The sequence below is a fragment of the Athene noctua genome, chromosome 5 (assembly GCF_965140245.1).
Source record: "Athene noctua chromosome 5, bAthNoc1.hap1.1, whole genome shotgun sequence".
Lineage (NCBI taxonomy): Eukaryota > Metazoa > Chordata > Aves > Strigiformes > Strigidae > Athene > Athene noctua.
Window position 1 is genome coordinate 67,765,984 of NC_134041.1, and position 22,381 is coordinate 67,788,364.

The following is a 22,381-nucleotide window of genomic DNA, read 5'->3' on the forward strand; positions in this document are numbered from 1 at the left end:
GGGCTGAAGAGAGGGCTGGGGGGAGAGGCGGGAGCTCAGGGCAAAGGGGCCTCCCCACGGCACCGTTGCCGGCACCTTTGGTGTCCTGGCCGGCGCTGCGCCGGGTGACCTCCCTGTAAGCAGGGCTCGGGTCTCTGGCCTTTTGCCCCCTTGCCCCGACGGTTTGGCTGCCCGGAGAGAGGGGCGACCCTGTAAGGAGAGAGCGGCACCGTCCCCGCACCGAGGGGCAAATGGGGCTCTCTGGCCCCCAAGCCCGCCCTGTAGGCAGGGGAGGGCTGTTTCCCCGGCCCTGGCGGCATTCTGCCTGCTGGCGGCCTGGCCAGCGTGACCCCCTGGAGTCGGGGCGCGTCGCGGCACTTGTCCCTTGGTCCCCCGCGAAGCCCCGTGGCACGTTGAGTCCCTCTGGGCTCCGTGCGTCCGGGGGGGCAGGTCCGAGGCTCTGCTCTCTTGCTCGCGGGAGGGGACGGCTCCCCAGACATTGGCTGCACAGAGCTCGCTCTCTCTCCTGGGAAGTTTTCTTTCCCCCTGTCCGTGTCCGTGTGCCTGCCTGTGTCCGCGTCGGTGCGAGTGAGCGAGTGAAGGAGCTTCTTGTTTAGGCCCCTGTTGAAATCGCTGCAGCGTACTTAGCTTAAACTTCCCGGGAGGGAAAGAGGGGCTCTGTGCAGCAACAGGGGGTCGGTCCCCGCTGAGCCCGCGAGCGGAGGGCGAGTCCCGGCTGGCCCCTCCTTTCCAAGGACGGAGCCAAGCCGCGCGGTCGTAGCACGGCCGACGCGTGACCCGCCCGCTCTCTGGGCCTGGGTGGCTGCCTGTCCTGCTGGCGACCTGCCAGCGTGCCGGCCCCGTACTCGGGGCGAGTGCCACGAGCCGTGGAGCCCTCTGACCCGACGGCCCTGTAAGCAGGGTTGTGCCCGTCCCCCGCCCTCGGCAGGAGGAGCGGGTAGCGAGTGGGCGTCTGCGGCCCCCGGCCTTCGAGGGCAAAGGCTCGGCAGTTGTGTCCCCTTCACCGAGAACCGCGGTAGCCTCTAGAAACGCAGGGAACGGCCCTGAGCCAAGTACCTGCCCCAGAGTCCTCGAGACCCTCCCAGAGTTGCCCAGGACGCTCTTGTCCCACAGCAGCCGTGGGACAGGGAGGGCCCTTTGCCCGCAGCCCCTTTCTCTTTCCCCGGTTTCAGCGTGCCGCTCATCCTCTCGCTTGCCCTCGCCTCGTAGTTTCTTCCGCAGGCCACAGATGCCTCTTCCTTCTTCCTTCTCCGGGAGCTGGTGCCTGGAAGGACGGCGCGGTCGGGCGCCAGCTCCTCTGCCTGGACAACGGGGAAGCCGGCCGCCTGAGGGACCTTCCCTCAGCGTGCTCTGGCCCCCGGCCCTCTATCCTCCCTCCTGCCCCCTGCCCCGGCCTGAGCCGCCTCAGACCCCATTTTCTCACCTGGTGGTGCCCGGCGGCCTGGGGGCTTAAAGCATAGAGGGAGAGGGGACAGGGGTACGGCAGGGCAGGGGGAGATTTAGGGGGACAGGCAGCACGGGTAGGCCTCAGCCGCCAGCCCCTTGCAACCAGCTGCTCCGCAGTGACGCGGCAGCTTCTCCCAAGCGATGAGGAACCCCCCTCGGGAAGTTCTGCTTCCCCAGCCCCCAGAACCTCTTGGGAAAGGGCCGCTGCTGCCGATTCACCTGCCTTCAGGGCAGACAGCGCCCAGCACTCTCGATAGTGCTTGGCTGGCGCCTTGCGTGGGGTGGCGGCCCTGTTAGCGGGGTGCGGGTCAGGGTGCCCCTGTAGCGGAGAGGAGGGGCCTCGTGGGCCTTTGGGACCGGGGCTGCCCTGTAAGTCGGGGCCTGGCCCGTGCCCTGCAGTCCCGGGCACTTTGCAGTCCCGGCAGCGGCTCGAGCCCCCTGTAAGCAGGGGCGCAGCCTCGGTGGCCGCCGCTCTGCATGCCCAGCTCCGTTTGCCCAGAGTGCCCGACTCCGAGCCCAGCTCCAGCGCCCATCGCGACTCCACGTGTGGCAGCACCGGAGCACCGATTGGGTAAGAAAAGCCGATCTGTGAGGTTTTTTTTTGGGGGGGGTATAGAGGAATAGTGGTGTGGGAGGGCGGCCGGGGTTCGGGTGGTGCCGTGTCAGGCTCTCGCCGGGGACCGTCGTCCCTCTCAGGCCTGACGGCACCCTCCTGCTCTTGCAGCACTTGGTGGTGGAGAAGGGAGAGACATCCACCGCATGCGGAAGGCCGTGCAAGGCAAGGGTTAGCAGGAGGAGCAGCGAAGGAAGTCTGGGCAGCAAGCGGAAGAAAGAGAAGCGCGCTCTGGGCAAAGCGCCGCTGTGAGGGGCGGAGCGGCTGCCTGAGGGAAAGGGGAGCGCAAGTCGGCGCTGCCTCAGCAAGAACCGGATCGACTCGGGGCCGAGGGATTGGAGCCACCTTGGCGGGGGATCAAAGCTGCTGCAGGGTGGGGGGCCAGTGCCGTCGCCTAGGAGGGGCAGCAGACCTGCGTCAGGGCGCATGGGGGGGGACTGGAGCTGCATGAGGAGGGACCGCCATCACCTCAGGGACTGAGGAGGGTCCAGGCCCTGACGGACGCTGCCAGGAGCCGCCGGACGCTGCCAGGAGCCCATTGCAGATGAGAGCCTGTCACGGTCCCTGCACGAAGCACTGGAGCACCGACTGGGTGAGGAAAGCCGATCTGCGAGGTTTTTTCGCGGGGTGGGTGGTGGGAGGGCGGCCGGGGTTCGGGTGGTGCTGTGGCCAGCTCTCGCCGGGGACCAGCATCGCTCTCGGACCTGACGGCATCCTCCTGCCCTTGCAGCAGGCGGCGGAGCGGCGTGGAGGTCTCCGTCCTGTACCGCTGCAGGCCAAGAGCGGAGGAAGTCTGGGCAGCAAGAGGAGGCAGGAGAAGGGCGCTCTGGGCAAAGGGACCTCCCTGTCACCGGGGCTGTGGTCGCACCAGCGTGTCGCCAGGACGTTTGGTGCCCTGGCCAGCTGTGTGACGGGTGACCCCCCTGTAAGCAGGGCTCGGGTCTTTAGGTTTTTGCTGGCCTTTTGCCATGTCACCCCGTGGTCAGGCTGCCGGGCAGGTGGCAACCCTTCAAGGGGGGTGAGCGGCGCCGTCTCTGCGGCCGGGGCGGGAAGCAGAGCTCCTGAAGCGCGCCGTGGTGGTGAGCCGCAGCCAGGCCGGCCGGCCTGTAACTTGGGCGCGGGGGGGGGCCTGGCAGCGGGGCCGGGGCCTCTGCTCTGTCCTCCGGGTGGGGGAGCTGGCGCCTGGCTGCGCCTTCCTTCCGAGCACCAGCTCCTCGAGAAGCAAGACAAGGCATCGTGAAGGAGCTGCGAGGCCAGAGCGAGGGAGAGGAGGAGCGGCGGGTTGAAGAGAGGGCTGGGGGGAGAGGCGGGAGCTCAGGGCAAAGGGGCCTCCCCACGGCACCGTTGCCGGCACCTTTGGTGTCCTGGCCGGCGCTGCGCCGGGTGACCTCCCTGTAAGCAGGGCTCGGGTCTCTGGCCTTTTGCCCCCTTGCCCCGACGGTTTGGCTGCCCGGAGAGAGGGGCGACCCTGTAAGGAGAGAGCGGCACCGTCCCCGCACCGAGGGGCAAATGGGGCTCTCTGGCCCCCAAGCCCGCCCTGTAGGCAGGGGAGGGCTGTTTCCCCGGCCCTGGCGGCTTTCTGCCTGCTGGCGGCCTGGCCAGCGTGACCCCCTGGAGTCGGGGCGCGTCGCGGCACTTGTCCCTTGGTCCCCCGCGAAGCCCCGTGGCACGTTGAGTCCCTCTGGGCTCCGTGCGTCCGGGGGGGCAGGTCCGAGGCTCTGCTCTCTTGCTCGCGGGAGGGGACGGCTCCCCAGACATTGGCTGCACAGAGCTCGCTCTCTCTCCTGGGAAGTTTTCTTTCCCCCTGTCCGTGTCCGTGTGCCTGCCTGTGTCCGCGTCGGTGCGAGTGAGCGAGTGAAGGAGCTTCTTGTTTAGGCCCCTGTTGAAATCGCTGCAGCGTACTTAGCTTAAACTTCCCGGGAGGGAAAGAGGGGCTCCGTGCAGCAACAGGGGGTCGGTCCCCGCTGAGCCCGCGAGCGGAGGGCGAGTCCCGGCTGGCCCCTCCTTTCCAAGGACGGAGCCAAGCCGCGCGGTCGTAGCACGGCCGACGCGTGACCCGCCCGCTCTCTGGGCCTGGGTGGCTGCCTGTCCTGCTGGCGACCTGCCAGCGTGCCGGCCCCGTACTCGGGGCGAGTGCCACGAGCCGTGGAGCCCTCTGACCCGACGGCCCTGTAAGCAGGGTTGTGCCCGTCCCCCGCCCTCGGCAGGAGGAGCGGGTAGCGAGCGGGCGTCTGCGGCCCCCGGCCTTCGAGGGCAAAGGCTCGGCAGTTGTGTCCCCTTCACCGAGAACCGCGGTAGCCTCTAGAAACGCAGGGAACGGCCCTGAGCCAAGTACCTGCCCCAGAGTCCTCGAGACCGTCCCAAAAGCGCCCAGGACGCTCTTGTCCCACAGCAGCCGTTGTGACAGGGAGGGCCCTTTGCCCGCAGCCCCTTTGTCTTTCCCCGGTTTCAGCGTGCCGCTCCTCCTCTCGCTTGCCCTCGCCTCGTAGTTTCTTCCGCAGGCCACGGATGCCTCTTCCTTCTCCGGGCGCTGGTGCCTGGAAGGATGGCGCGGTCGGGCGCCAGCTCCTCTGCCTGGACGACGGGGAAGCCGGCCGCCTGAGGGACCTTCCCTCAGCGTGCTCTGGCCCCTGGCCCTCCCTCCTGCCCCCTGCCCCGGCCTGAGCCGCCTCAGACCCCATTTTCTCACCTGGTGGTGCCCGGCGGCCTGGGGGCTTAAAGCATAGAGGGAGAGGGGACAGGGGTACGGCAGGGCAGGGGGAGATTTAGGGGGACAGGCAGCACGGGTGGGCCTCAGCCGCCAGCCCCTTGCAACCAGCTGCTCCGCAGTGACGCGGCAGCTTCTCCCAAGCGATGAGGAACCCCCCTCGGGAAGTTCTGCTTCCCCAGCCCCCAGAACCTCTTGGGAAAGGGCCGCTGCTGCCGATTCACCTGCCTTCAGGGCAGACAGCGCCCAGCACTCTCGATAGTGCTTGGCTGGCGCCTTGTGTGGGGTGGCGGCCCTGTTAGCGGGGTGCGGGTCAGGGCGCCCCTGTAGCGGAGAGGAGGGGCCTCGTGGGCCTTTGGGACCGGGGCTGCCCTGTAAGTCGGGGCCTGGCCCGTGCCCTGCAGTCCCGGGCACTTTGCAGTCCCGGCAGCGGCTCGAGCCCCCTGTAAGCAGGGGCGCAGCCTCGGTGGCCGCCGCTCTGCATGCCCAGCTCCGTTTGCCCAGAGTGCCCGACTCCGAGCCCAGCTCCAGCGCCCGCCGCGACTCCACGTGTGGCAGCACCGGAGCACCGATTGGGTAAGAAAAGCCGATCTGTGAGGTTTTTTCGGGGGGGCGGGGGTATAGGGCTGTGTGAGGGCGGCCGGTGTTCAGGTGGTGCTGTGGCCAGCTCTCACCCAGGACCGTCGTCGCTCTCAGACCTGATGGCATTCTCCTGCTCTTGCAGCAGTTGGTCGTGGAGAAGAAGGGAGAGACATCCACCGCGTGCAGAAGGACCTGCGAGGCAAGAGCGAGCGGGAGGAGTAGCGGCAGCGGTCCGGCAAAGAGGCGAGAGAAAGCCCTCCTGGGCAGGGGATCTCCCTGTCACCTGGGCTGTGGTCGCCTCCAGCGTCCCTGCCCCTTTGGGGATGTTTTCTTTGCCTCGTGAGCAAGTACTCGATCAGATGCTTTCTCCAACTGCGTGTTCCCCATTTAGCTCCTTTTCTGCCCAACTCGGCTTTAACCGCTGCCTGCCACGTGGCGCTGCGCGTGGGATTTTAACCTTTGGCAGCCGCTGGAATGTTTGCGGCGTGTGTTGGTCCTGGCTGCTTGCAAGGGGACTCTCGGGGTGAAGCGCTAAGGCTTGGACAATAGGGCCAAGCCAGAGTTGACTTGTAGACGAGTCCTGTGTATTTTGTAACTGTTAACCATTGTGCTAACAGGTATTTTACTAAGTGATAACCAACCACCTATTCCGATGTAAAAAGTGGAAGTATTGAAGCCTGAACAACAGGCCCTGAGCCGAAGCTGCTCACTCAGTATGTCATCGTTAGTGAAAGAGGTGTGGAAGACGTAGCTCTCTTGAATGTACATTTATCTTTCTTTGTGTGGGGATAAAATAACCGGGTCGTGGAGACCGTAGTCTGGCCCTGTGGCCTGACGTGAGCCCTTGCACCTAGTCTGCCTGGGTAAGCAGAGGAGCTCCCTTAGCTTCTCCCCTGAGCCCTGGCCAGGCTCCGGGGGAATCTAATGTGAGATTGAAACCAGATATTTCCGCTCCAAACCAAGGTGCCAGCTCTTCTGGCTTGCCGATTTTGGGGTATAGAAGGGTGGACCCGCTCACAGCGACTTTGGAGGCCTCACCTACGGGTGGACGCACCGCGTAGGGTTTCCCACTTGCCGGGAAAGGCTCTGCAAACCCTCGCTGTAACCGGGGCTGCCTGCGGGTCTGGGTGATGGCAACGGGTGCAGGTGCTGAGGGATCTTTTTTAATCGCTGTTCCCTCTCTCTCAGGCAGTCAGGATTTGATGCGTTACCCTGTATTTTCCTATCTGTGTGAGTGCACTATTCCGTCTTTCCTGACTGCGTGTTTTCCATATTCTTCTGTTATTTAGTTATTTCTAATAAAATACGCCTGCTCCTTTCACTCCGGTGTCTGAGTTGAATTGATATCCCTAATCAGCAAAACGGGGGGAGATGAGGTGGCGCTTTCCAGAGCCGAGGTCGGTGTCGGTTTGGCTTTGGGCTGAGCTGTAGCCGCCGCGGCGCTAGTTCCTGGCAAGGGGACGGACGGGGGAGCTGTCGGGGCCAGAGCTGCCGTAAATATAATCAGACGGCTTGCTCGGGTTCTCCAGCTCCTAGCGTACGCTCCAGAAGAGCGGCTGAACGCGGGCAGAAATGTTCCTGGATTTATCTGGGTTTTTTTAAAAAACTATTTCTGCTATCACCAGGATTTGAAAAACTAAATTGGATAAATGTGAGTTTAGGAAAAATATCTAACAATACGTGTGCTTTTAATAGTTACTGTACTGGTCTCCCAGGGACCGAAGTTACGCTGTTTCGTCCTTAAAACAACTCTGCGCTCCCGTGTCGCGTTGTCACAGGCTTTCCTCCCCCTTCCACCCGTCCAAAGAGCCCTGAGGCTGCTCTGACCGACACTTCGGTCACCCCGCTGAGTTCTGGGTCACAAGGCGAGACTGCGCTGCCCTGCGCTGCGGCCGTGCCGGAGCTCCTCCCTCTCCGGGGGGTTATAAGATTTGGCAGCGTTGGTCCCGTCGGCCCGCGCACCGGAGCGGTCTCGCCCAGCGGCTGCTCCCGCTGCCCGGGGAAGGTTCCCCCGGCGGGGAGAGGCGACCTGCGGCGTGCGGCTGCGCCGGGCGGCCCCCGGAGTGCGCGTGCGCGGCGGCGGCCCCGCGACCGGAGGACCGGCGGCCCATAGAGCGTGAGCTCGGAGGAGCGACGGGCATCTCCGGCGTTTATTAACGGTGCTGGTCGCTATAGTTACCGGGGGGGGGGAGCGTGGGCCGGGCCGGAGGAGCCGCAGGGGCGGGCAGGGAGGCTGCAGGCAGCGACCCCTCCCTGTCCGGGGCCGGTGCTGGAGGAGGAGCCGGTGCGAGCCGAGGCAGGAGCGGGGCCGGGCGGCTGCGGGGAAAGGTGCGGCGGGACCGGGGGCGGAGGCCGCTCCGCGTCGGGGCCGGGCGGCGGCGGCGCTGCCCGGAGCCGCGCGGGGCTGCGCTCGGCCGGGCTTCCGGGTGCGCGGGCGGCGCGGCGGGAGCCGTAGTCACGTGCAGGGGGCTTCCGGTCGGCCATGTTGGCTCCCCGGGGCACGCCGGGAGCTGCAGTTTCAGCGCTCTCGGTTCCCCGCAGCTGCGGCGCTGGCGGGCGCGCGCGGCACGGCACAGCCCTCGGTACCGGCGCGGCCCCGCGGCGCGGCCCGAGACGCGGTTTTGTGGCGGTTTCCCGCGGGCTGCCCGCGGCTCCCCGAGACGCGGTGTGCCCCCCGGCCCGGGGGTGCGCATGCGCGGCGGCGGCGTCTCCCGGGAGTCCGCGTGCGCGGCGGAGGTGAGTGTTGGGGCTGCGGCCGGTCCGGTCCGCGGCAATAAGGGTCCCTGCCGCCTCCGTGCCCCCTCCCGAGGCCGCGCTGGGGCCGCGCGTGTCCGTTCCTGCCCCGGGGATGCCGCCGGCTGCGCCCAGCTCGGGCTGGCGTGGGGTGTCTCTGCCCGGCCTGGCGCTTCTCACGGCTCGGGGGCCAGAAGGGACGGGCGGAGCCGAGCCTTCCCGGCCGTGGGCAGCGGGGCGGGAGCCGCCGCGGCTGGAGCTGGAGGGGCCGGAGAAAGGGAAGGAAGGAGAACGTCAAGGGCATGTGGGCAGCAGCCGCCTCGCCCTGCAGGAGGAGAGCGCCTGCCTCTCCGGGTGAGCGAGGAGCCCTCTGCACAGTCCGCAGCGGGCCGGACCCAGGCGCGGAACGGCCGCGGAGCGAGCGAGCGAGGCTGCGTGTGTCGGAAGCCACGTCTTGTAAGAGCCGAGAGACACCCGCGTATTCTTTTAGGGGGAGGTCAGCCGGGCGAGTGGAGTTTCAGAAGAAGAGGAGGGGCAGGAGGAAGGAAGGAGAAAGAAGCATCTGACCTGTCCAGTTCTCCCGGCAGTGCCGGGAGCGAGAGCCGCGGTGAGTCCCGGGCCCTCGGGGCCCTGTCGCCCCCCTTGTATGTCCCAGTCCCTTCCCGCCCTTCTCTTTCCCATGCTGTGATTTTTTTTTTCTTCTTCTCTATATCTTTTCTTTCTTTTCTTCTGCCTTGCTCCCCCTTTCTCTCTCACTTTCTCTCTCTTGTCTTGCTGCTCCCTTTTCTTTTTCTGTCTGCACTTCTGACTGCTTGTTCTGTACCTTTTGCATCACTCCTCAGTCCATTTCTCTCTCGATCCTTCCATTCTGCTCCTCACTTCTCGGTTTCTCTCTCTTTCCTCTGTCCTACTCCTGCACGTAGTGTGTGATTGAATGAGGTTCTGTGTCTAGCAGGCCTCATCTCGTAAGAGCTGTGAGACACCTACATATTCTCATAAGTGGAGGACAGCCAGGCACCTGGAGCTGTAGAAGAGGAAGGGAGAAGGCAAACAGAAGGAGGAGTCTGACCTGTCAAATTCTCCTGGCAGCGCGGAGAACTGCAGTAAGTCCCGAGCTCTTGGGCCCCTCTCATCCCTCTTGTGTGGCCTGGTCCCTCCCTGTCTTTCTCCTAGACTCCTCTCTTTCTGGTGCTGCTCAACTTTTTTTGCTCACCTGTATCTTCCGTCTTGCTTGGAGCATCTCCCTGTCCCCATCTTGTAGGTCTTCCCTTTCTCTGCCCTGTACCCTGCCGCTCTTGTTGCCTTTCTCCATCCCTCTCTGTCCAGCTCCCTGTTCCTATTGATGCCCCTTTCTTCTTCCTGCACCCGCTGCTATTCCCTGCGATCTCCATCTCTCTCTTTCCTGCTCCCTGTCCCCCGTTTTTCATTCCTACCTCCGTCCCTCATAGACTGTCTGGCCTTTTTCCTCGGTGTCTTTCTCTCTGGCTGACTCCCTTCTGCTGTTTTTCATTTCCTCCCTATCCATCTTGTTGCCCATCGCTCTTTTGTCTTCTCTCTCTCCATGTGTCGCTGTCTGTCTTCCAGTCACTGTTCTTTAATTCCTCCCTCTTCCCTGTAGCTTGCTGCTATTTTTTTTTTTCCCTGTTCTCCATCATGCTCTGTCGGGTGCCCTGTCCCTGTTTATCAATTCCTCCCTCTGCCCTGCGGTCTGTCTCTTTTCACCATTTAATTTTTGCCTCGCTCTCTCTCTGTCTGGCTCCTTGTGCCGGGTCTGTGAATTCCTTCCTCTGTGCCCCGTACCCCCTGTGATCTTTGCTGCTTTGTGGCCTGTTTCTGGCTGGCGCTCTGTTACTATTCAGTAATTCCTCTCTCGATGCCTTGTAGTCTGTTGCTTTTGTCTTTTCTCCATCTCTCTGTCTCTGTTTCCCCTGTTTTAGAATACACCCCCCCACCCCCACCCCCCTTCTTTCTGTATGCATCAGGATTAGTTTTTGGCTCCAGGTCTCTTTTTTTCTGTGTCTCTGTCCCTGTTTCCTAATTCTTCCTTCTCTGCCCTGTCACATGTAGCGATGTGATTTGTTTTGTGTTCCTTCCCATGGTTTGCTGTCCTGACTCCCCATCGCTGTTGCTTTTTCCTCCCTCTGTGCCCTGTTCTCTGGAGCTTTTTGGTCTTTCTTCCATCTTGCTTGGTCTAGCTCCCTGCTCCCCCCCTTTTTTTTTTTCCCCTCCATGTCTGTTGTGCCACCCATCCCAGCTTTTTTTTTTTCTGCATCTCTATGCTGCTCCTCGTCCTTCTTTGTTGGTTTCTGTCCTGCTCCTCCTCCTTCTTTCTGCTGCCTGTTTTCTTCTCTCCCTGCTGCTTTTTTTTCTGCATATCCACGCTGGGTTCCCTGTCCCCATCCTCTCACCGCCCCATTGCTCATCTCTTGTTTTCTCTCTACCCCTGTACTAGTCAGCTAGCTGCCACCTTTCTTCTGTCTTCTTGTGTCCTGCATCTTTCTCCTCATGTTTGGCAGTTTCCAGCTCTGCCCTGCAGCTTGTTGCTCCAGGAACCGACTGACTGTTCCCGGCTGGACTGAGGAGCGTGGCTCCGGGAACAAGCGCCAAGGTGTGCCAGGGGCAGCATTAGGGGCCCTGAGCCCCGGAGCAGACTCACTCCCTTCTGGGACTTGTTCTGTGTGTGACTGAATAAACACTTGCTGGCTGCCGGCTGCCTTTTGTGCTTCCTTTGCCCCAGGTGAGGGGCTGGGAGGGGTGATGATGCTCTGTGGGGGTGGGTGATGGCCTCCAGCTGTGGGCTGGGGCTGGAGGGGCCCCAGGTGTGGGCAGTGAGGCTGATGGCAGCGGCCCCTCCCTGTAAAGGGCTTGCTCCGGGTGGAGGGGCGGGTGCTGCTGTTAAGAGCAAGGCAGCCGTCGGAGGGGTCGGTGTCAACCAAGGGAGGAGCAGAGCAGTCGCTGAGCATTGCTGGGCCCTGGCTGCACCGAGGGAGAAGGTGAGTGGAGCCGTGCCATCAGCTGGCAGCTCCTGGGGAGGATGGCGGTGCCTGCAGGGTGGCAGCGTTGGAGGTGGTGGCAGGGGCTGCCCCGAGCCGGTGGTGAGGCTTCTGGGTGCACTGGTGGGGGTTCGGAGGGGTGAGCAACGGTGTTGCTGCAGGGTCAGAAAGCAGAGAAAACCGCCTCTCGCAACCCAGCGGGAGCTGTGGTCCTGGCGTGTGGGGTTTCTGGCCAGCCGCGTTGGTTCCCTGGGTCACGCTGGGATGCGGGGTCTTACAGCGCTTGGCGTGCAGGCGGCCGTGCCGCGTTGGCCAGCGCGTGCCAGGAGCTGTAGGTTCTGCAGACTCGGCTGCCAGGCAGCCGCACCGCTCGTGGGCGCCCGTAGCGCGGCGCAGTCCTCGCTACCGCCGCGGCCCCTGTGGCGCAGCACGAGGGATAGTTTTGTTGCCGCTTTCACGTGGGTTCCCGGGGGCTTCCAGCTGCTCCCCACCAAGCGTCGTGCTCGTTCCTCGAGAGCGTGTGCGCAGTGACGTGCCGCTCGGCCGCCGCTCGCGCGGGGGGTGGCGCTCGCCCGCGCTCACCGCCGCTGCCTGGCAAACACCACACGGTGCTGTCGGTGGGCGACACAGAGGTGGCCCCGTGCCCCACGCTGCCGCCCGCCAGCAACGTCAGTGCGATGCTCCGATGCCCGTGGGGGGGTGCGGCCACGCTCGGTGCCCCCTCCTGGTAAGGAAATGCCGCCGCCGCCCCACGTCACGCTGCCGGCGGGCGCTCGGTGCGCGAAGGGCAGGACTGCAGCGCCGGCCCCGCACAGGTGTGCGGCACCGCCAGAGCCGCCTTCCTGCCTGCTGCCGCAGCGTGAGGCTTGCTGGGCGTGATTCCTGGGGGTGGGCGAGGGCCGAGGCCGCCGGTGAGGCCAGCCCGCCCCTTTGGCAGGTGTGGGGGCCCCTCCTGCCCGCTGGCCACACGGCAGCGGTGGGGCAGGAAGCTTCACACCGCCTGCTGTGTCAGGCCTCCGCTCTGCTGGAGGTGATCCGGGCCTGGGGAGCCCCAGGGAGTTACCCGAGAGCTGGGACAGAGGCAGAGGGGAAGAAGATGGGTGTCCCCCGGGGGTTGGTGCCGGGTGCCTCCCCAGCTTGCCAGAGCTCCCCTTGAGCTGGCACTGGCTTCGCCCGCACCGTGTCCTGGCCCCAGGTCTCGCACCTCTACCCTGAAGCCCGTCCCGTAGCCCCGGGTCACCCCCGAGCCCCGCGGGGATGGCGGCAAGCCGGCCCTTGGCGCCTCCGCAGGAGCCCCTGTGGAAGGGGGGCTCCGGCCAGGGGCGATCTACGGTAATAACGGCAGTCGCTTCACCTTCTCCCAGAGGCCTCACCGGGGCCGCGCTTGCCTGTTCCTTCCCTGGGGATGCTGTCGACTGGACCCACTTCAGAACTGTGTGGGGTTCTCTGCCTGCCCTTGTGCTCCTCGCAGCAGAGAGGTGAGAAGGGACAGGCCCCTGGGACGTTTTCTGGCTGTGGACAGGAGCTGCCACAGCTGAAGCTGCAGAGGCCTGAGAAAGGGAAAGAAGAAAATCAAGGGCATGTGGGCAGCAGCTGCCTTCCACTGCAGGAAGAGAGAGCCTGCCTCTCTGGGCGAGGCAGGAGCCCTCTGTACAGTCCGCAGCGGGCCGGACCGCCAGCGTGCGATCAGGGTCCGTGCGCGTCACCCGGAGTGTGGTACGGCCATGCAGGGAGGGAGCGAGGCTTCGTGTGCAGGAAGCTGTGTCTTGTAAGAGCTGAGAGACACCCGCGTGTTCTTTGAGGTGGAGGGCAGCTGAGCGACTGCACCTCCAGAAGAGGAAGGGAGGAGAGAAGGATAAAGAAGGGTCTGAATTGGCAAATTTTTCTTGGCAGCGCTGAGAGCGACAGCTGCGGTGAGTCGCGGACCCTCAGGGCCTTGTTGTCCGTCTTGTATGTTTTGGGATCTCCCCTGGCCCCATCTCTATCCCATGGTGCTGTGATTTTTTTTTTCTTTATTTTTTTTTTTTTCCCTTTACCTCTGTTCTCCTTCTTCCCTGCTCCCACTCCCTCTTGTGTCTTCTTCAGGCTTTCCCTTTTTCTTTTTTCTATATGCCTTGGTCCTGCTCCCTCTCCTTCCTTTTTGTCATCCTCTGTTTCTCTCCTGTAGCCTAGTGCTATTTTTTTCCTTTGCAATTCTTGGTCCAGGTCAGCTTTGGGGTCTCTTTCTGCCCACAGCTTTCTCTGGCCTGTTCCCTGGCATTCTTATCCTCGCCGTGCCTGTCTGCCGCTCCATATCCCTGCCTCCCTATTTCCCTCCCTCCTTGTCTTCCTGCCTCTATGCTGTGACCTTGCTCATGCCTCCCCTGCTCCTGTATCTCCCTGTCCCCGTCCTCCACCCTGTTCACCTCGCCCTCTCTCAGACCCTTTGTGCTGCTCCTTGTCTCGACTGTTGATGGCTTCATCTCTCTCTCTTGTTCTCTCTTCCTGCCTTCTCTCATGTTCCACCTCTGTCCTCTCTGTTCCTCTTGTTGGTTCCAGGCCAGCATCCTACTGCCTGTCTCTCTCTTCCGCAGTCGTCTCCTGCTGTCCAGCTCCCTGTGGCTCACCTCTCTTCTAGATGCCTCCGTGCTGCCTCCTCTCCTTGCTGATCCCCCCGCCCTGCTCCCCATCGCTGCCTTGGCGCTCTTTCACCACACCACTCCTGCCCTAAAATACTCGCCCTGTAAATGCCGACCCCACCAATACTGCCCCCCCCCAGGCTCCCCACAGAAATGATCCCCTCAAATACCCTACCCTGAAACACTTCCTGTAAAATAGTCCCCTCTAAAAAGTCCCCCAGCAAATAATCACGTGGAAATGCTCTGACCTCAAAATATACCCCTGCAAAATAATACTCCTGCTGCCCCTGCACCCCCAGCGAAATAATAATCCCCCCCGAAATGATTGTCCCCCAATAATACTCCCCCACCCCTGCAAAATAACAATACTTCTGCCTGTGAAATACAGCTCCGCCACTGAAATGATACTGCTGTGAAAAATCCCCACCCCTCATGCCGCCCTTCCTTCCCCCGCCCACCCGGTAGAATAATGCACCCTTCCAAATAATACTCGCCCAATAATACCCCCAGAAATATTACACCCACCCCCCCGTGGAATACTACTACCTCTCCCAGTGAAATAATGTACTCCTTTCCCCCCCCATAATGCTCTCTCTGCCCCCTGCTGAAGTAAGGCTCGCCCCCCCAAGCAAAATGACTCTTCTCCCATCATGTGAAATGTTGCTATCGCCCTGCAAAATAATACTCACCCAGTACTCCCACACACACAGACTGATGTAATGCTACCCCCAATAATATTCCCCCTCCCGTACTCCACCCTCCCCCCCATTATAAAACTCTCTGCCCCCCAGAAATACGGTTTACCCCTGTCTGCACAAAATGCCTCCCCCCTGGTATAACACTCCCCCCCCAATATACAAATTACCTTTGAGATGAAGCAAGATAATGCTGCGCTCCTGCGAAATACCACTCCACCACGGCCTGCTAAATACATCTTCCCCCCACATCTCACAAAATAAGATACTTCTAAGGTCTGCTTCCCTGCAGTCTTTCAAACATTTTGGTGCTTCTGCCCTGATTTGGCCTCCAATTACTCTTAATTTCGGCTTTTTTTTCTGGCCTCCGCTTTTTTTTCTGGCCTCCGCTTTGTTCCCGTCTCTTGCAGCTTTTCCACACTCCCTTTATTCGTGCCTTGATGTGCTCTTTGCACAATCACATGGAATGATGGTTTTGAACCTGCTGAAGGCTCAGTCTCTCTGTTTTGCGGAGGAATCGCTCTGTAACTGTGGAGTCACAAGGCGGGTATGTTCATCCAGCACCGGGCACATGGGGAATCGCTCCACCACAAGCATGCGCGTGGTTTGCAGCTCCCGCCCGGCTGATCTGTCGCAGAATAGTGCACGTTCACAGAACGCCTGTACATACACATAGCCTACCCCCGCCTCCCCTCGCTCCTCACGGCAATCAGGTCTCCTCCCCTTGTGCCTGCGCCATGAGCTCTTCAAGTTCCGGGCAGGGGTTGCAAATTTCTGGGCAAGGGTTCTATAGATGAAGCACCTCTTCTTCCTCGCGGATGAACTTTTCACCCTGTTCTTCTGCGCAGCCTCAGTTGTTCCCTGGGCCCTGCCCAGACCGCCAGGCCAGTTTGTGCTGGAATCTCGGGTGATTTGTTGCTGGAACATACAACTTCACGGACCAGAAGAAACTCCTCTTCAGGCTAGGAGATTGCAGCCTAGCGATGTGATCAGCACCTGGTATGTCTTTGCAAACAGCCCCATACGCCTCCTTTTGTTTTTGCACAAGTCTTGCACCATCAATCTTAAGATTATTTAGACTCCCCATCTCACTTTCCTAGTACAAACTCGTGCCCAGCTCCCGTGCCCTTCCCTTCTGCTCCGTTGGCCTTTCCCTTTCAGCTTGTAGCCCGTCCCGATCCCTCTCCCTTTCTCAATCTCTTGCTCTCTCATGCCTTCAATCCCTCTGTCTTCTTGACCGTCCCTTGCTCTCCCCCCTTCCCACCTTCCTTTCCCCCCACAGGTGATTTCTCTCTGTCTTTCTAGTCTCGACCCATCATTACCTCTCTTCCTCTGTCTTGCTCCGTGATCCTGTTTTGCTTCCAACATATGCCTGTAGATCCCCCCCCCCCCCTTCCTTTTCTAAGTGATTTCACCGTCTCTAATTCCACCAGGGCCTCTCATCCCTTTTTGGCTATCCAGCCCTTTTCAAACACTAATGCCCATCAGAGCGTGCACCTCCTTCCGGCATCTCCTCTTTCCTGGCAGAAATTTGCCCTGTGGCGTCTAGGCCTCCACTTTCCTGCAGCCTGCCAGTCATTTTGTTCATTCCACCACATTTTGGCCTCTACTTTTTCCTGCCCTTCACTTACCCCAACTCTCCCTCCCTGCCTGCCTCCCTCCCTCCCTGCCTGCCTCCCTCCCTCCCTCCCTGCCTGCCTGCCTGCCTGCCTCCCTGCCTGCCTGCCTGCCTCCCTGCCTGCCTGCCTGCCTCCCTCCCTGCCTGCCTCCCTCCCTGCCTGCCTCCCTCCCTGCCTGCCTCCCTCCCTGCCTGCCTCCCTCCCTGCCTGCCTCCCTCCCTGCCTGCCTGCCTCCCTGCCTCCCTCCCTCCCTGCCTCCCTCCCTGCCTGCCTGCCTGCCTCCCTCCCTGCCTGCCTGCCTCCCTCCCTCCCTCCCTCCCTGCCTGCCTGCCTCCCTCCCTCCCTGCCTGCCTGCCTCCCTGCCTCCCTGCCTGCCTCCCTCCCTCCCTGCCTGCCTGCCTGCCTCCCTGCCTCCCTGCCTGCCTCCCTGCCTCCCTGCCTGCCTCCCTGCCTGCCTCCCTCTCTCCCTGCCTCCCTGCCTCCCTCCCTCCCTCCCTGCCTCCCTCCCTCCCTGCCTGCCTCCCTCCCTCCCTGCCTGCCTCCCTCCCTGCCTGCCTCCCTCCCTCCCTCCCTGCCTGCCTCCCTCCCTCCCTGCCTGCCTCCCTGCCTCCCTGCCTCCCTGCCTGCCTCCCTGCCTGCCTCCCTGCCTGCCTCCCTGCCTCCCTCCCTGCCTCCCTGCCTGCCTGCCTGCCTGCCTGCCTCCCTGCCTGCCTCCCTGCCTCCCTGCCTCCCTGCCTCCCTGCCTCCCTGCCTGCCTCCCTGCCTGCCTGCCTCCCTGCCTCCCTGCCTGCCTCCCTGCCTGCCTCCCTGCCTGCCTCCCTCCCTGCCTCCCTCCCTGCCTGCCTCCCTCCCTGCCTGCCTCCCTCCCTGCCTGCCTGCCTGCCTGCCTGCCTCCCTGCCTGCCTGCCTCCCTGCCTGCCTGCCTCCCTCCCTGCCTGCCTCCCTCCCTCCCTGCCTGCCTCCCTCCCTGCCTGCCTCCCTCCCTGCCTGCCTCCCTCCCTGCCTGCCTGCCTCCCTCCCTGCCTGCCTCCCTCCCTGCCTGCCTCCCTCCCTGCCTGCCTCCCTCCCTGCCTCCCTCCCTCCCTCCCTGCCTGCCTCCCTCCCTCCCTGCCTGCCTCCCTCCCTCCCTCCCTGCCTGCCTCCCTCCCTGCCTGCCTCCCTCCCTGCCTGCCTCCCTCCCTCCCTGCCTGCCTCCCTCCCTCCCTGCCTGCCTCCCTCCCTCCCTGCCTGCCTCCCTCCCTGCCTGCCTGCCTCCCTCCCTCCCTGCCTGCCTCCCTCCCTCCCTGCCTGCCTCCCTCCCTCCCTGCCTGCCTCCCTCCCTCCCTGCCTGCCTGCCTCCCTGCCTGCCTGCCTCCCTCCCTGCCTGCCTGCCTCCCTCCCTCCCTGCCTGCCTGCCTCCCTGCCTGCCTGCCTGCCTCCCTCCCTGCCTGCCTCCCTCCCTCCCTGCCTGCCTCCGGCAGCCTGCGTCCCTCCGCTTTCGGCACACCCCCCACGCGGAGAGGAAAATGAGGACACTCGAGTTGATGGATGGGGACCGACCCCGAGCTTGGCAGCTTTTCTTAGGGTGAGGAGCCGAGTCCCTTCACCGTTTTGCTTTACGGGAGGGACCGGTTTCTCCCGTTCGCCCTCGGTGCCTGCGGGTCCGAGCCCCGCGGAGTGAGGAAGTGAAGGGTGCGGGCGGGCGGCCGCCGCGCCGGGGAGGGCGAGAGGGCGGGACCAGGGCGGGAACGGCGCGCGCCGACGTGAGGGGCGGAGCTTTCGCCTGAGGCGAAGGGCGGGAACGGCGCGCGCAGCAGTGAGGCGCCGCGCGGCCGCCTGAGGCGAAGGGCGGGAACGGCGCGCGCAGCAGTGAGGCGCCGCGCGGCCGCCTGAGAGGAGCGGGAGCGGCGCCCCCGGAAAAGGCTGCTCGGCGATCGGCGCCGCCTCGGCGGGGACCTCATCGGCTCGGCTCGGCTCGGGGCGGGCGGGGGTGGACCCGAGTCGCCTGTGGGGGGGCGAGCGCCATTGTCTGAGGGGCTCAGGAGAGTCCTGGACCCGCCAGGCGCGGCAAGGTGCCTGGAGCAGACGAGTGCCCGGCGCAGTCGTCCCTGCAGGAAGTGCTGGAGCACCGGCTCTGGTGAGAAAAGCCGATCTGTGAGGTTTTTTTCGGGGGGGAAGGGGGGGTTGGAGGGCGGCCGGGGTTCGGGTGGTGCTGTGGACACTTCTCGCCGGGGACAGGCGTCCTTCTCAGACCTGACGGCACACTACTGCCCTTGCAGCAGCTGGTGGCGGAGAAGGGAGAGATGTCCACTGCGTGTGGAAGGACCTGCGAGGCAAGAGCGAGCGGGAGGAGCAGCGGAGGAAGTCTGGGCAGCAAGAGGAAAGAGAAGGGCGCTCTGAACAAAGCGCCGCTGTGAGGGGCGGAGCGGTCGCCTGAGGGGGACCTGCCCGGGGAAGGGGCGAGCAGGAGTCGAACCTGCCTGGGGAAGTACCGGATCGACTTGGGAACAGGGGGGGGGGGACGGGACGGGAGGCGCCTTGGAGAGGGGGTCGGTGTCGTCGCCTCGGCGGGGGGGGGGAGCAGTGTCGTCGCCTCGGCGGGGAAGGGGGGGGGAGCAGTGTCGTCGCCTCGGCGGGGGAGGGGGGGGGAGCAGTGTCGTCGCCTCGGCGGGGGAGGGGGGGGGAGCAGTGTCGTCGCCTCGGCGGGGGAGGGGGGGGGAGCAGTGTCGTCGCCTCGGCGGGGGAGGGGGGGGAGGGGGGGGGGAGCAGTGTCGTCGCCTCGGCGGGGGAGGGGGGGGGAGCAGTGTCGTCGCGTCGGCGGGGGAGGGGGGGGGAGCAGTGTCGTCGCCTCGGCGGGGGAGGGGGGGGGAGCAGTGTCGTCGCCTGGTGGGGGGAAGTGGGGTGGTGTCATCACCTGGCGGGGGGAGTGTCGTCAACGGCGGGGGGTGGGGGAGCGGAGCTTCCTCAGGACCGGTGAGAGGGGACTGGAGCTGCCTGAGGAGGGACGGCCATCGCCTCAGGGGCGGTGGAGGGTCCAAGCCTCGCTGAACGCGGCCAGGAGCCCGGAGGAGAAAGAAAAGCGCCCGTCGTAGACATCCCTGCAGGAAGTGCTGGAGCATGGACTGGGTGAGGAAAGCCAATCTGTGAGTTTTTTTCGCAAGGAGGGGGGATGGTGGTGGTGGTGGGAGGGCTGCCAGGGTTCGGGTGGTGCTGTGGCCAGCTCTCGCCGGGGACCAGCATCGCTCTCGGACCTGACGGCATCCTCCTGCCCTTGTAGCAGGCTGCGGAGCGGCGTGGAGGTCTCCGTCCTGTACCGCTGCAGGCCAAGAGGGAGCGGGACGAGGCGCGGAGGAAGTCTGGGCAGCAAGAGGAGGAAGGAGAAGGGCGCTCTGGGCAAAGGGACCTCCCTGTCACCGGGGCTGTGGTCGCACCAGCGTGTCGCCAAGACGTTTGGTGCCCTGACCGGCTTTGTGCCGGGTGACCCCCCTGTAAGCAGGGCTCGGGTCTTTGGGTTTTTGCCGGCCTTTTGCCACGTCACCCCGTGGTCAGGCTGCCGGGCAGGTGGCAACCCTCTAAGGGGGGTGAGCGGCGCCGTCTCTGCGGCCGGGGCGGGAAGCGGAGCTCCTGAAGCACGCCGTGGTGGTGAGCCGCAGCCAGGCCGGCCGGCCTGTAACTTGGGCGCGGGGGGGGGCCTGGCAGCAGGGCCGGGGCCTCTGCTCTGTCCTCCGGGTGGGGGAGCTGGCGCCTGGCTGCGCCTTCCTTCCGAGCACCAGCTCCTCGAGAAGCAAGACAAGGCATCGTGAAGGAGCTGCGAGGCCAGAGCGAGGGAGAGGAGGAGCGGCGGGCTGAAGAGAGGGCTGGGGGGAGAGGGGGGAGCTCAGGGCAAAGGGGCCTCCCCACGGCACCGTTGCCGGCACCTTTGGTGTCCTGGCCGGCGCTGCGCCGGGTGACCTCCCTGTAAGCAGGGCTCGGGTCTCTGGCCTTTTGCCCCCTTGCCCCGACGGTTTGGCTGCCCGGAGAGAGGGGCGACCCTGTAAGGAGAGAGCGGCACCGTCCCCGCACCGAGGGGCAAATGGGGCTCTCTGGCCCCCAAGCCCGCCCTGTAGGCAGGGGAGGGCTGTTTCCCCGGCCCTGGCGGCTTTCTGCCTGCTGGCGGCCTGGCCAGCGTGACCCCCTGGAGTCGGGGCGCGTCGCGGCACTTGTCCCTTGGTCCCCCGCGAAGGCCCGTGGCACGTTGAGTCCCTCTGGGCTCCGTGCGTCCGGGGGGGCAGGTCCGAGGCTCTGCTCTCTTGCTCGCGGGAGGGGACGGCTCCCCAGACATTGGCTGCACAGAGCTCGCGCTCTCTCTCCTGGGAAGTTTTCTTTCCCCCTGTCCGTGTCCGTGTGCCTGCCTGTGTCCGCGTCGGTGCGAGTGAGCGAGTGAAGGAGCTTCTTGTTTAGGCCCCTGTTGAAATCGCTGCAGCGTACTTAGCTTAAACTTCCCGGGAGGGAAAGAGGGGCTCTGTGCAGCAACAGGGGGTCGGTCCCCGCTGAGCCCGCGAGCGGAGGGCGAGTCCCGGCTGGCCCCTCCTTTCCAAGGACGGAGCCAAGCCGCGCGGTCGTAGCACGGCCGACGCGTGACCCGCCCGCTCTCTGGGCCTGGGTGGCTGCCTGTCCTGCTGGCGACCTGCCAGCGTGCCGGCCCCGTACTCGGGGCGAGTGCCACGAGCCGTGGAGCCCTCTGACCCGACGGCCCTGTAAGCAGGGTTGTGCCCGTCCCCCGCCCTCGGCAGGAGGAGCGGGTAGCGAGCGGGCGTCTGCGGCCCCCGGCCTTCGAGGGCAAAGGCTCGGCAGTTGTGTCCCCTTCACCGAGAACCGCGGTAGCCTCTAGAAACGCAGGGAACGGCCCTGAGCCAAGTACCTGCCCCAGAGTCCTCGAGACCCTCCCAGAGTTGCCCAGGACGCTCTTGTCCCACAGCAGCCGTGGGACAGGGAGGGCCCTTTGCCCGCAGCCCCTTTCTCTTTCCCCGGTTTCAGCGTGCCGCTCCTCCTCTCGCTTGCCCTCGCCTCGTAGTTTCTTCCGCAGGCCACGGATGCCTCTTCCTTCTTCCTTCTCCGGGAGCTGGTGCCTGGAAGGACGGCGCGGTCGGGCGCCAGCTCCTCTGCCTGGACGACGGGGAAGCCGGCCGCCTGAGGGACCTTCCCTCAGCGTGCTCTGGCCCCTGGCCCTCCCTCCTGCCCCCTGCCCCGGCCTGAGCCGCCTCAGACCCCATTTTCTCACCTGGTGGTGCCCGGCGGCCTGGGGGCTTAAAGCATAGAGGGAGAGGGGACAGGGGTACGGCAGGGCAGGGGGAGATTTAGGGGGACAGGCAGCACGGGTGGGCCTCAGCCGCCAGCCCCTTGCAACCAGCTGCTCCGCAGTGACGCGGCAGCTTCTCCCAAGCGATGAGGAACCCCCCTCGGGAAGTTCTGCTTCCCCAGCCCCCAGAACCTCTTGGGAAAGGGCCGCTGCTGCCGATTCACCTGCCTTCAGGGCAGACAGCGCCCAGCACTCTCGATAGTGCTTGGCTGGCGCCTTGTGTGGGGTGGCGGCCCTGTTAGCGGGGTGCGGGTCAGGGCGCCCCTGTAGCGGAGAGGAGGGGCCTCGTGGGCCTTTGGGACCGGGGCTGCCCTGTAAGTTGGGGCCTGGCCCGTGCCCTGCAGTCCCGGGCACTTTGCAGTCCCGGCAGCGGCTCGAGCCCCCTGTAAGCAGGGGCGCAGCCTCGGTGGCCACCGTTTTGCATGCCCAGCTCCATTTGCCCAGAGTGCCCGACTCCGAGCCCAGCTCCAGCGCCGGCCGCGACTCCACGTGTGGCAGCACCGGAGCACCGATTGGGTAAGAAAAGCCGATCTGTGAGGTTTTTTTTTTTGGGGGGGGGTATAGAGGAATAGTGGTGTGGGAGGGCGGCCGGGGTTCGGGTGGTGCCGTGTCAGGCTCTCGCCGGGGACCGTCGTCCCTCTCAGGCCTGACGGCACCCTCCTGCTCTTGCAGCACTTGGTGGTGGAGAAGGGAGAGACATCCACCGCATGCGGAAGGCCGTGCAAGGCAAGGGTTAGCAGGAGGAGCAGCGAAGGAAGTCTGGGCAGCAAGCGGAAGAAAGAGAAGCGCGCTCTGGGCAAAGCGCCGCTGTGAGGGGCGGAGCGGCCGCCTGAGGGAAAGGGGAGCGCAAGTCGGCGCTGCCTCAGCAAGAAATGGATCGACTCGGGGCCGAGGGATTGGAGCCACCTTGGCAGGGGATCAAAGCTGCTGCAGGGTGGGGGGCCAGTGCCGTCGCCTAGGAGGGGCAGCAGACCTGCGTCAGGGCGCATGGGGGGGGACTGGAGCTGCATGAGGAGGGACCGCCATCACCTCAGGGGCTGAGGAGGGTCCAGGCCCTG

General features: G+C 64.5%; 1 long non-coding RNA gene across 2 annotated transcripts; it reads left to right on the top strand.

Annotated features, from left to right (window-relative positions):
* The first annotated feature begins 8,554 nt into the window (after positions 1-8,554).
* On the top strand, positions 8,555-10,786 carry LOC141960463 (uncharacterized). Of its 2 annotated transcripts, none has more exons than XR_012633631.1 (3): positions 8,555-8,688; positions 9,034-9,184; positions 10,598-10,786. It is a non-coding gene; the product is annotated as an uncharacterized LOC141960463 (long non-coding RNA). The 2 variants fall into 2 exon arrangements; XR_012633632.1 differs by having other exon boundaries at positions 9,037-9,184.
* Positions 10,787-22,381: the final 11,595 nt, after the last annotated feature.